This window comes from Suricata suricatta, chromosome 5 (genome assembly GCF_006229205.1).
Source record: "Suricata suricatta isolate VVHF042 chromosome 5, meerkat_22Aug2017_6uvM2_HiC, whole genome shotgun sequence".
NCBI classification, from domain to species: domain Eukaryota; kingdom Metazoa; phylum Chordata; class Mammalia; order Carnivora; family Herpestidae; genus Suricata; species Suricata suricatta.
Window position 1 is genome coordinate 105,776,474 of NC_043704.1, and position 14,036 is coordinate 105,790,509.

At 48.0% G+C, this 14,036-nt stretch overlaps 1 long non-coding RNA gene across 1 annotated transcript; it reads right to left on the reverse strand.

The window, feature by feature from the left end:
- Positions 1-2,394: 2,394 nt before the first annotated feature.
- On the reverse strand, positions 2,395-13,777 carry LOC115292900. Its single transcript, XR_003909214.1, has 3 exons — positions 13,603-13,777; positions 10,576-10,719; positions 2,395-2,462 (listed from the first exon to the last, which is right to left on the reverse strand). It is a non-coding gene; the product is annotated as an uncharacterized LOC115292900 (long non-coding RNA).
- Positions 13,778-14,036: the final 259 nt, after the last annotated feature.

The following is a 14,036-nucleotide window of genomic DNA, read 5'->3' on the forward strand; positions in this document are numbered from 1 at the left end:
AGGGAGACAGAATCCAAAGCAGACTCCAGGCTCGAACCCATGAGCTGTGAGATCATGACCTGTTTTAGGCAATTTTAACATTCATACAGTAGAAGAGAATTATGAGTCTCACACATTCATGATCCAGCCATTTTGTTCACCTATATCTCCACCTCGAGCGTCCCTCTCCATGTTTCCTTCAGAAACTGTATTCTTCTGTAGCTGAATTCAGGGAATCTATTTTAATTTTTTAGATTGTATTTCTCAGGGAACCTGGGTGGTTCAGTTGGTTGAGTGTCCAAGTCTTGATTTTAGCTCAGGTCATGATCCCAGGATTCTGGGATGGAGCCCCATGTCAGGCTCTACTCTGATCATGGAGCCTGCTTAAGATTCTCCTTCTCTCTTTCTTTCTCTCTGTCTCTCTCTCTCCCTCTGCCCCTCTTCCCTGCTGGTGCATACATGTTCTCTCTGTCTCTCATAAAAACTAAGTAAATCAATAAAATTTTACTTCTTTTTGAATAGATAATATTGACATGACTCAGATTCAAAAAGTACAAAGTGTTAAAAGAGAAAAGTCCCTCCCTCCCTCCCTCCTCACCTCTGCCCCAGCAGGTGGTAGGTTAAAACTAATATCCACTATACTTGAAGACATGGAGTCTTTCTCCTCCCTGAATTTGGGCTTGGTTGTGTAAAGTGCTTTGGCCAAAGGGACTTTAGCAAACATCACACAAGTAAAGGCTTGAAAGTGTTTGCACTGGGTTGCTCTCTTTTTCTGGGGGTTCTGGCATTGCCATGTGAAGCCTCCCCAGCCAGTACAAGCCAAACCACAGAAATGTGACCTGGATAAAACGGTCGTTTTGAGCTACTAAGTTTGGGCTGGGTCGTTATACAGCACAGGTCAACTGATACCTTCCCCGCTCCCACACCCACCTAGTGCATTCCTGCCCAGGGAAGTACAATATTACCAGCTTGTGAATCTTTCCAAAGACAGTCTCTGGAGAAGTATCTACTCTCCTCCCTTCCCCACTTGCCCTTTTTTAAACAAATGATGACACGCAGTTCCTACCCTTGTTGTAGTCGTTTGCCATAACGATGTATTTTTGAGATCATTCCCTCCTGGTGCGTGGGAAACTTTCTTTATAGTGTGCCATCAGATGCACAGACCATAAATTATTTAATCAGGCCTTTATTGATAGCATTTAGATTGTTTCCAGACTTCTTCTGTTCCCAGCAATGCTCTCAATAAACAGCCTGGCAGTCCATCAGCAGCACACCTGTGAGCATTTCTGCAGGATGAAGTCCTGGCTGTGGCTTGCAGGGTGTAATTGCCATGGACCTGCACATGGTGTATAACCTGTGGGGTAGGAAATGTTTTCTGTTCCTCAGGGCCCCCTCTTCCCTCGAGCACAGTGGTCCAGCTGCAGACTCCCAGGGTCCCTACTTGTCTCTCTTGCTGACAAGGGCAAAGTGTCCGGTTCCTTCTTACTTGGTCCTCTCCCACCCCAAGATGGGGCCAGGCAAGCGCTGGGGGGTGCTCTGACCCCCCCCACCCCCGCCTCCGTTCCAAGCCCTAGAATTTGAAAACACTGATGTGTGGAGCTTCTGAGAACTGCACAACTATGATTCTGTGGACAGTTCAGATAAGTTATCATTTACTGACAGACACTAACCAGTCCAATAAAGGCAAGAGTCCCGGTGCAAACAAACAAGCGTCTGGAGCAGCAGGACAAAGGAGCCTGTGTGTAGTGAATTCCTATGAAATAGCCCATTCCCCACTTCACCCCCAGGCCATTCATGCCAAGGACCACTCAAGCTTACAAACCTAAGCAAACCAGAGTTGCAGTCACCAGGAAGTGTCCTTGGTAACTGTGGAATAGTTGGCATCAAGGGGGCTCAGGAGTAAAGGGCCCACGCCCACTCCCTGGTGCCTCGCCATCTCCCCCCCTTCCCTTTCAGGCTGGCTTCTCAGAAGACTGGGCTGGGCTGGATCTCCCTGCTACGTGGGAGGAAGCATGTTCTGAGAGAATGTATCCTCACTGTGACCTTGCTGCCCTTTGCTGGGATCCCCATGAGGCCCTAAGCTGGGCAGCTGCTGGCTTTTATTGTCACCCTCCTCCCTTCTCTCCTGTTTGGCAGAGCTCAGTGTCTGCTCTGTTCCTTGTCGATACTTAGTAACCCTTCCCTTTCCTTCCTGCTTCTGGCTGTGCTTGAAGACCTCTGTGGCTGCTCCTGATTTGGCAGGTGACTGCAGTGTTCCGTCTCCACGGTGCCTGGCCCTCCGCTGCCTGGGTGTGGAGGGGGTCCTGGGCTCAGAGCTCCCAGAGCGGGGAGACATTTCTGTCCACACCTGATAAGACTGACGCCGAGGTGAGATCAGAGCCTGGTGAGGAGCCAGCCAGGCCTGGGACAGATAACCTGAGGATGCTCTCGATCCTTGATGGCTCTCAGGAAGGAAAATACCTGCGTGAGCAAACCAGCAAACTCTAGGGAAAAGGGAGAAAGGAACAAGGGGTAGAAACAAAGCCTATGAAAAGGACCTGTGATACAACCTTAAGGCATCTCAGCTGGGGGTCTCCTCCCGGCCTTCATCTGCCCCCACTCACAGCCTTTATCTCCAAAGCTGCAGACAACTGAGAGAACCGTCTCACCTCTGGTATCTTGGATGCTTGAGCCATTGGAAGTTGCTCACTGCCATGGTTTTATTGCATTTTTAAGTGCTTTCATTTTTGAGAGCGTAAGGAAGAGAGAGAGTATGAGTTGGGGGGAGGTGGGCAGAGAGAGAGAGGGAGAGAGAGAATCCCAAACATACTCCATGCTTTGTGTAGAGCCCAAAGTGAGGCTCAACATCATGAACTGTGAGATTGTGAACTGAGCCAAAATCAAGATTGGACACTTAACCAACTGACCCACCCAGGTGCACTACCAAGTCCCTCACTCCCGAAGAGGGTGGGCAAGGTTTCTCCTAGTCTTCCTCTCAATCTTTTCAATCTTTAATGAAGACATGTTAGTTCATGGTTTAAAAAAAATCACAACTCTGTTTTTTTGGGGTGGAATATAGTGGAATTTACTATTAGGGACAATAGTAAATGATTACTACTGACTGAGCAACACCATACTTCTGTTACCTAGTTGAACCTCTCTGCAGGGCAGGTACTGCCTCTGCTTGGCGGGGAGAAGATGAAGCCTCCGGGAGGCTTACCCAAGCTCACACAACTTGTAAGAGGTTGGGCTGGGGTTTGAAATCTTGTGAGCAGGACTCCCAACTTCAGGTTCCTTTCCCTGAGCACCCAAGTGCTGCTTTGGGGTTGAGAAAAAAAAAAAAAACCCTGAGGTCAGAAGCAAAATGCTTCTGGGGACCAAAACTTCCTCTCCTCCTGCTCATGTGGGTTGTGGGCTTGTGATCACCCCTGTATAGGACCACCCCCAGGCACCATCGGGAGGGCAGGCGCCAACAGACCACCGAGAGCAAGTACAGAGCAAGGAATGATTGGCATTGGGTTTTGCGTAGATCAGCCTCCTCCAGAGGCTCACTAGTAGGGGGCATAAATGAGCCCAACCTTCTTTTCTATTCCCCCTCACATGAACTATGGCTGGTTCTGGGTTAGTGAAAGGGAAGCTCACAGAAATGTTGGCTTAACATTTCTAAGGCTACTTAAATGGCACTTAAATAATAATAAAAATAATAAAGTGTCAGATTCTTTCCCTTTATCCTAGTCCCAAGTCCCTTCCAGGCTGTGTGGCTGTGGCAATTTGGGTAAGTTGTATAACCTCCCTGAGGCCTATGTCTTCCCTTTTAAAACAGGATAATAACTGTAATGTGTTATAAAACCCAGTGTCTTGCACAGTGTTTGGCACCTAAAACGACCTCAATAAAGGTTTGATGCTTTAATGAATGAAATACAGGAATTTTCTATTTATTTTGCATCTCCTGCAGCACCTGGCATGTTCTGGACTTGTGCACGATTAATAAATATTTTGAGGTTGTCTTTCTAGTTAAGAATGAGGACGTGCCCCATAAAAAACAAAACAAAACAAAAACCGACAAAAAAACCCCCCAGCTCCACTTAAACACAGAGAAACTCTTGTTAAGAGAGCCCGTGATTTGCTGCAGGATTTGCTGCAGGACCCATGGGGTGTTGTGGTATTGGAATTAATAATAAAGATTTGTTAATTCCCTGCTTTTGCCCCGGCTGCCTTCCAAGAGGTGCGGTGGAATCCTGCTGTTTCTGCTCCAGATAAATCAATGATAATCTTCAGCCCAGTGAGGGGCCCGTCATGGGGATGCGCTCCCGTGTCAATGGCATGGCTAAAAGCAGATTTCTTGGAAGTCATCTGTGAGAGGCTTTGAATTTGCCAGATTCCTTGCTGAGCCTCAAATACTGCACACATGTGGCGACCTTGACTTGGCTATTTCCCTGAATCCTCTTTCCCCTTAAGCCATGGCTGACAATTCCAGGTCACACGGCAGGGATCTCTATCTTTCCACTAGTGATCATTGTCCAGGTCCAGCCCGTTCTCTGTGCACCGCTCATCTCCTGGCATTGATTCTGCTCTGATGGGACTGGAAGGGAGGGGAGGGGGCTGCAGGTGGCCTCTCTTCCCTTTTGGTTCTTTTGATGGGGCAATTTTGAGTAGGAGAACCGTTTCGCCCTCCTTTTCTGTCCACTCAGCTATTTGTTTATTCACCGACTGTCCAATGGGAAGCACAGGAAAGGTGTAAGGTGTGCACTTGGCTCTTGAATAGGTGAACACAGGCAGAACACCAGCTGTGAGCTTTAATAGCACTACCACTCCAAACAGCGGTGATTATCTCCAGGTGGCGGATTTAAGAGCGATTTTTATTTTCTTCATTGTGGGTAACTGCACTTCTGATTTTTCCTTCAATGAACATATATTAGTATGTGTGTAATAAAAGTCATTTAAAGGGTGAGTACATGGTAAACAGGTGCTAAATACACAGGGAGGTGCCGATGGAAATGTCGGGAGAATAGAGAGGATGACAGTGTTATTTTCCATCCAGGTGGATTTGAAGGGGCTTTTGGAGAAGGTCATCATTGATTGAACATTGAAGTTGGAGGGACGTCTGTCGGGTAGTCTGCCTTGCACCTCCTCTCCTGTGACTGTCTCCCAGTCCCGTGGCTCTGTGCTGAGAGCTCCCTGGTTCTCAGAAGGCTTGCCCTTATCCCACTTTATCGTGTTGCTCTTTAAGAAAGACCCTTGTCTACAAGCTTGGAAGGGCCCCTCTTGGGGGAAAGCAGGAAAGCTAGAGGTACAAATTTCAGAGGTGAGGGTTAGTGGCCATCCTCCCTCTCATTCTGTAACAAAGAACTGGCAGCTAGAACCCTGGGCGTGGACAATTTCAACCTTGTCATATACCGACAACAGGCACACTCCAGTCATTTCAATTCCTCACTGTCTATTCCACACCGCTCCCTGGCTTCAGCACCTTGTCTGCCTAGGAAGAATGTTCAGAGAATATTGACTGCCAGTCAGCTCAGGTGTTTCTCCTCAGGGGGTTCCTGACCCCAAAATACATGCTCAGCCCAAATCGATCAGTCTGACCGTGGCTCTCTGGCTGAGAGGGCCATGTAGGTAGAGGCAGCAAGACCACGTGGGCTGTTTTATAGTCACTCAGTTACCTTAGCAACAGGAAACATGAGGAGGCACAGCACCACCTACCAGGGCCTCCACCCATCAAGAGACAGGGTGAATAGGGGGAGCTCTGGCCTGGAAGTTCAGAGGCTTGGGCCTGCCTGCTTCTCACCAGTCACCTCCCACTGGCCTATTCTAGACAGAATGGGAACAATGGCTCTCTGGATGGGTTAGGGATAATGTTAAGGAGCCTAAAGCTTCGGGGAGAAGGCCCTATGATTTGTTTCCAGTGACTTCTGGCACAGGAATTGTGTCAGGGGCAACTATATGCCAGCTAGTCTTCTGTGACTTAATTTACCACTCACCACTTGTGATGCAGAAATTTTTGCTGACCAATGAGATGACTGAACTCTGAGGAGGCTGGCCCTTGGCAGTGCCTGGACTACCAAGATGAGTATTTCTTTATCTGGGGTGGGAGGTAATCCTGACTTTGATCCTTGAGCATGAGCATGTAGAAAGGAAACTGAAGGAATCAAAAGTAATTATGAGCAGCAAAACTTTGCAAATACCTATAATAATAGAAATGATAATAAAAATAATATCCTTGGTACGGCCTTTGAAATTTTCAGAGAACTTTCATATCCATTCTCTTGCCATGTTCTCATAATGATCCGGTGAGGTGGTGAGAGCAGATACCACAACCTCCGTGTTTCAGTGGAGGACCCTCAGGCACAGGGTGCTGAAGACCTTAGGGCCTCTTGGATGATGGCAAAGCCAGACCTGGACCTCTTGCCTCTGCCTCTTGGCCTTAGCACCTTTTTGTTGGACAGGACACATGAGAGTTATCATGAAGCAGAAACATTCTCCAACCTTCTTTGTGGCCATGATCCTTGGACTTAATACATGTCAGACACCTCTCTGATAAAGAAAGAAACTGGGGCGCCTGGGTGGCTCAGTCAGTTAAGTGTCCAACTTCAGCTCAGGCTATGATCTCACCTCTCGTGAGTTCAAGCCCCAGGCCAGGCTCTGTGCTGACAGCCCAGAGCCTGGAGCCTGCTTCGGATTCTGTGTCCCTCTCTCACTCTGCCCCTCCCCAACTCATGCTCTGTCTCTCTAAGAATAAATAAAACAGGGGCGCCTGGGTGGCTCAGTCGGTTAAGCGGCCGGCTTCGACTCAGGTCATGATCTCACCAGTTCGTGGGTTCGAGCCCCGCGTCGGGCTCTGTGCTGACAGCTAGCTCAGAGCCTGGAGCCTGCTTCAGATTCTGTGTCTCCCTCTCTCTCTGACCCTCCCTTGCTCACGCTGTCTCTCTCTGTCTCTAAAAATAAATAAAAGACATAAAAAAAAAGAATAAATAAAACATGAAAAAATTAAAAAAAAAAGAAAGAAACTAAAGATCCATTCATTCAACAAATACTTTAAAAAATATTTATTTATTTTTGATAGAGAAAGAGTGAGCAGGGAAGGGACAGAGACACAGGGAGACACAGAATCTGAAGCAGGCTCCGGTTCAGAGCCTGATGTGGGGCTTGAACTCACCAACTGTGAGATTATGACCTGAGCGGAAGTCAGACACTTAACCAACTGAACCACCCAAACACCTCCAACAAATAATTGATTGAGCACCTACAATGTGCCAAGTGATGTGCTAAGGCACTGAGGATTCAAAAATGAACAAGATGTGGTCTCTACTCCTGAGCAGTTCCATCTATTAGGCAGTTAACTCTGGCTGATTTAAATCTCTCATGATGACCTTGGATAGAATCACCAACCATGAAATCCCCAAAGTGACACCACCCACCCTGCCACAAGTTTTGTCTCCCAACAGAATTCCACCAGGGCTGCACCTGTGCTAGGAAAAGACATCCTTCTCTTAAAATCGGTGGAAGGATAACCAAGGGGCCAAGATGAAAAACCTTACACAAATGCCAACACCACTCTGGCTCTGGGACAGGGGGGCGCTGCAGGGAGATGAGAGAGGGCACCTGGCTTGGTGAGGAAGGCCATTGGAAGCGGCTTGCTGGACACAGGCTGAGGGCTGACAGGGAGTCGGAGAACACTTGCAAATGGATGTCAGGTGTTGGAAGGAAAGCTGAAGCTCATTCTTTGAACGCTTACAGTCATTACGGTCCTGTTTCCATAGATGGGGCATTGGGAGCCACACTCCACCTACAGTGAATAATTTTCTGAAACTGACATGTAGAATCTTTTTTTTTTTATAGAAAGAGAGAGGGTATGTGCACAAGCAGGGGACGAGCCAAGGGAGAGAGAGAGAGAGAGAGAGTCTCAAGGCAGGCACTGTGCTCAGCATGGAGCCTGATGCAGGGCTTGATCCCATTACCCTGGGATCATGACCTGAGATGAAATCAAGAGTTGGATACTGAACCTACTGAGCCACCCAGATGCCCCGACATAAAATCTTTAAAAAATTTTTTTAATGTTTATTTACTTTTCAGAGAAAGAGAGAGAGAGACAGACAGACAGAGAGAGAGAGAGAGGGAAGACACAGAATTTGAAGCAGACTTCAGGCTCTGAGGTGTCAGCACAGAGCCCAACATGGGGCTCGAACTCACTAACTGCAAGATCATGACCTGAGCTGAAGTCAGAGGCTTAGCTGACTGAGCCCCCAGCACCCCCCACAAAGATGCCTAAAGATCGAAATCAGCTTGACAATGGGGGATCCTATCACTAAAGCCAGAGGAAAACATTTTAGCATTTTTTTCCACCTTCTCTATACTGGGCCAACCATGCCTTGTTCTATGAACAGAAAAAGCATTCATCAGCCTTTTAGACTTTCTTAAGGCAGTTTTTATCTGCTTAGTAAAATGGTAGTGAGGAAACAAATTTCCATATGAAGAACCCAAATTTCCAGGCCAACACAGGGTTCCAACAATACACTCTTAACTTACAGAAAACAACTCTAACTGAGATTTCTGCTTCCCTCTGCAGAATTTGTAGCCCAAACACATATTGTGGGTTAGACTTGGCAGATCTGAAGACACAAGTGAAAGGGATTCAGAAAACCCATGTCTGACTGAGTTCAGGATACAAGAAGGAACATCAAAACGGAAATTAAGGCCCACATGGTTTCATTTTTAATGTACATGAATATAACCCATATCCGAGGAAAAGACATTCTTTGCTTTGTTTTGTTTTGCTTTTTAAGACCACCTCTACATTACCCATCTTTTAACTGGCAAAGAAACGCTGTAAGAGTCAGATGATTGGTGTACATGACAAGTCGATCTGGGCTATCCTCACGTTAGAAACAGAAAATTAGGGGCGCGTAGGTGACTCAATAGGTTAAGCGTCTAACTTAGGCTCAGGTCACGATGATCTCATGGTTTGTGAGTTTGAGTCCTGCATCGGCCTCTGTGCTAACAGCTCAGAGCCTAGAGCCTGCTTCAGATTCTGTGTCTCCCTCTCTCTGACCCTCCTCCCTCTCAAAAATAAACGAACGAATGAACGAATGAACGAACGAACGAGAGAGAGGGAGGGAGGGAGGGAGGGAGGAAGGAAGGAAGGAAGGAAGGAAAGAAAGAAAGAAAGAAAGAGAAAGAAAGAAAGAAAATTAGACCGGAAACTTCAAGCAGCCTTAGAAATCATACAATGCACTGACTTTATTTCCCGCAGCCTCCATGACAAAGGTAGTAAGTTGGTTAGCTACCATTTATTAGTCTCCCACTTGAACTCTGGGACCTGTGCAAAGAATGTATATTAGTTTGCTAGGGCGGCTGTGACAGTGTACCACAAACTGGGAGGCTCCAACAGAAATCTGTCTCCCATTCTGGGGGCTAGAAGTTTCAGATCAAGGTATTGCCAGGGTAGCTTCCTTCTGAAGGCTCAGCGAGAGAAAGTGTTCCATGCTCTAGCTCCTGGCATGCTGCGGGCAGTCCTGGGTACTCTGAGGCCTCTGGGAAGAGCACCCTCATCTCTGTGTTCGTATTTACATGGCATTCTGCCAGAGTACACCTCTTGTCAAAATTTCTTTTTAAAATTTTTTTTCGGAGAGAGAGAACACATGAGCTGGGGAATAGGGGCAGAAGAAGAGAGAGACAGGAAGAGAGAGAAAGAGAGAGAGAGAGAGAGAGAGAGAGAGAGAATCCCAAGCAGGCTCTATTCTCAGCACAGAACCTGACACAGGGCTCAATCTCATAAGCCTGGGATCATGACCTGAGCTGAAATCAGTAGTCAAACACTCAACTGACTGAACCACCCAGGTGTGCCATGAACTTGCTTGTTTTTTACATTCATGTGAAAGTTTAAGGGGATTCCGGAGAAGCTCTACAGTAAGGTTGCTCACCACCCCCACCCCGCCCCACTCCACTGGAGTCCCCCAGGTCAGGGCAGGGGAAAGGAGCAGGAGACAGGGAAGCAGCCCAGTGGGAAGTCTGAGTGGGGATCCCAGTGCACCCCGATGGTTCACCCAAGAGGGCTAGGGCAGAGCCTGCATTTCTGCTCACAGGTAGCTTCCTGGTCCCCTTCAGTATAGATAACGCAGAGCGTTGCAATGTAGGTGCCAGCACCAGAGGCTCCCAGTGGTGGCATCGTGCCGAGCCAAATGCTGAACCAGAGAGCAGGGGCTGAGGTGAGTCAGGCAGTCCCGGGCTCTGCTCCAAAACTCAGGGCAATGTCACAGGAGGTGGGTAGGGGGCATGCTGCCTCCCTGAGAACTGATCTAGAGGGAGCAGTTTTGCCATCCACGTGAGCACAGCCTTTTAACCACGCCCCAAAGAACCAACGTGAGCCCTCTAGAGTGGGGGGTCTGCTCTGGGTGCACACACGTGCACGTGCCCGTGTCTCACGCCTTGGTCAGGGTGGCTGCCAGTCTCCCAAGCAAAGCAGCGCTGAGTGGGACCCTAACTAGAAATGATTCCCGTGGTGCCATGACAACACATCGTCATCGAAGCAACAGGTGATAATCCATCCCTCGCTTTTCTCTGCTTCCGGCTTAGACTTCTCTGCCTTAAAATACTTGCCTGACTGAAAATGCGGTGACTCACCTGGACTGGGATTGAACAGAACAGGCAGGAAGTGCTTTCATCTAAGGACCTGTCGGAGTGCCCACAGCACCGTAGGTCCTTCCCTGCACACGTTGTTCCCATCGAGGGGGAGACACATTTCTTACTCTCTCGTCAGAGCTGAAGCTGCCAAGGAAAGTAAAGCGGTCAGAAGACGTCAAACTTTGGCGTTTGTATTAAATGGTTTGAGAAAATGAGGCAGGATCACTGGCTGGTCTCCTCCTCCTCCTCCTCTGCACAGCGCAAGGTGGTCCCCGGTTTTGATAGGTCACTATCTTTGCATCCCGAAGACTTGGATGACTTAAGAACTTTCCGAAGCTGGTAATTGGGAAATGACATGGTTTGTAAACTTGAATTAATAAAAAAAAATAGGATAAAAAATTGTACAGTCACTCTCAGTGCCACCTGAATCTCATGAGTGATCAATTATGGCATATTGGAAAATCCAGTCCTCTGAAGTCAGACCTGGATTCAAATCCGAGGTTTGCCACTTAGTAGCTGTATGACTTTGGCCAAGTTCCTTTACCTCTCTGAACATCTGTTTCTGCAACTGCCAAAGTAGAATTGATATCATCTTCCACACTGTGGAAGGGATCATGAATGTGAAAGGTACCAACCAGCACAGAGTCTGGCCCATAAATGCTCATTCTTTTTCCTGCCTGTTCCGTTTTCTTCTGCAATTTGAAATGCACATAATTTCCGGCTAACTAATGCTCTAATCTTGGCACATTTCAGTGTGTGGAGTTGCATACTTTTAGAACGCCATATATTATTCTCCAAGAAGAATCAGAAATGATGGGGAGACAGCCCCTAAGACTGGCAGTCGCTGAAGTCATGAGAAGTGATCTGGATGGTCCAGACACCGCAGTGGGAGCAGAGCCTCATTGTTACCTTCACAGACTTGGGGGGAATGAGGAGCAGTTTCTTTTTGAAAGGTCATAAAAATTCCCTGAAATGTGACAAGCTGGGGCAGCTCCAGGGACAGGAGGGGGAGCGTGCCCCCTGCCAATGCATGCAGCCTCCCCTTCTACATCCTGTCCCCCTCCTTCCGCCTCGCCTCCGGAAAGATCCAGCTCCAGCCCCAGCTGGCCTCTTCGGAGGTCCAGCCACTAAGACCTGTCTTTCTCTCTAGCTCTTCCAGTCAGAACTTCAGGTTTTAGTATTTGCTGAGGTTTTGCCTCATTCTTTCATTTGTTTGGTCACAGCTTCCCACCAAAGTGAGTCCAGTTGGTTAGATTTTTATGGATAAATTACTTAACTTCTCTGAAACAAATCTTCATATCTGTAGATGAGGATCCTACATTGTTAGGTTGTTGTGCAGATGAATGTGAATCAAATGCATATCAGGGTATTTTGTAAACAGTCAAGTGCTGAGGAAAAGAAATTCAAATCCCTCTTAGTGTGTATACCTCACTGGCACATTGTATGTGCTCAAAGGCATGTGTTAGGTTACTTTTTGATTAAAAATCTTTGTCACGGGAATGCTGTTTCAATCCCCAAATCAGGGCATGTCCTGAACAGTCCTCAAAGGGGTCCATTGGGTTCCCTTGGTGGTTTCTGAGGGGAATCTGACTTCGCATGCTTGAACTTGCCATGGACCTCTCATGCCTGAACATCTTTATTTTCAACCAAGATTCTCTCACCTGATGGGGGGCAAATGAAGCCACAACAAGACTAATAATCCACATTAGTGTGTTACCACCATCAGCCACCTAGAGCTCCCTGTAGTTCTGGGGAGTCCCTGGGTGAGGTGTCTTGCATGTACTCACCAACAAGGCAATGCCCAGGTGCCAGGCACTGTCCCTCTCTCTGCTCTGCTGTCTCACTTGGGCAAAGCTGCCTGTGGAGATGATGCCTTTCTCTCCTATTCCACTCATTTATGGGGGTCTCATTGCAGTGGCCCTGTCCCTTAGTAGAATATTTAGTAAATAATCCTGTTAGCTTTCAGTGACTGCTCTGTTCAGGGATCAGACATGGATTCCAGCATGGGTCAGGCCAAGCCATTGTTATCACAGTTTTCTCAAAACTACTCCTTTCTCCGACACGGACACTTTGCCACTAGGTGAGCTCACTATACGTGGCTCCTCACAGCTCTGCAAGAAAAGCAGATTCCTTGATCCCTGTGGGGTTTCCCACTGGCTTGCCAGGCACGACTGGATCCCAGCTTGCACCCTCCCACTACACAGATGAAAAAACAAAGGTTCAGAGGGCCCAGTAACTTACCCAACGTCATATAGCCAACAGGTGCCAGAGACCAGGGCCAAGCCCAGAGTGAAACCCAAACCCCATGTTCTTTCTGATCCAAATCCTACGATCAAAGTAGCAACCTGACATGTTGTTCTGATCCTGGCGTCCATTCAGGAGAGCATGCTGTGCTGGTCATTTTATTGTACATACTTTTATCCTCCTTAAGGGCCTACATCTCTTTTTACTTGGCTTCCATTGCAGTTATGCTTTAGGCACAAACTAGTGGAGATTCTTTGCCATTTCACCTTTCTTCCCTCTCCAGCTGCCTTCCCAGTAGAACTATAATTTATTTCAGTGTTATGTGGTTCATGGTTAAAAGCACTGTGGTGCTTACACAAATGACAGAACAAGCAAGCCCTGGCTATGGCTGAGAGCCACCTTAGCCCGTGTCAGTAGACCTGAGATAAACACAGAGCCCATGCCTTGTTCTCAAAGCCGCTATACCTGGCCACCCTGCACTCTGTGCTCCAGCCTAAATGTCCTGACCCTGAGTTCTTCCTTCTGCCCCCTAGCTTGGTACCCAGCAAGGAGGGGTCTCTGCCCCCTTGTTCCCACCCTAACCCAGGTGTCCCTTCCAGCTCACTCCAGTGACCGGGCATGTGGCCTCTTCCTGACTGATACTTCCCTTTCCAGTGGGGGCCTTCACCCAGACTGGGTGCTGGCACTCTTGGTTCAGGCCTTGACCTTTTATCTTCGCTTTGCCAAAGCTCTCTTAGGGGGAGCAGGATGCCCTTTTCCCCTAGATGCTATGAGGGTACTCACCTTCAGAATAAAGATTCCATTTCCTCCTTAGGCAAGAGCTCCCAGGCTCTGGCTGTACCAGCTCCACTCACCAGATGAGAAAACTCTCCAGGGAGGGACTGGGGATGCACACCAGCCTTTGTCAGCCTGAGTTGGCCACTCCTTGGGAACTCTGGAGTGCAGTACCCTGCCACTTCCTTTGGTGGGCTCCTAATGCACCAACGGCCACAGTTCTTGGGTGTCCTGGTAACCAGGGAAACTGAATTTAGGCTGGATCTTTTAAAGACCTGTTTAATACTGTCTACCACCCCCTGCACATTCCCTGCCCTCCCATTCTTGCTTTGTTTTCTTTTGTACTACTCATCACCATTTTGATCTACTGTTTGTCCCCCTCCCCTCCTCCAGAAGTTAGCTCCCTGACACTGTAGTCTGCTGCTTCCCTTAACGGACTAGCC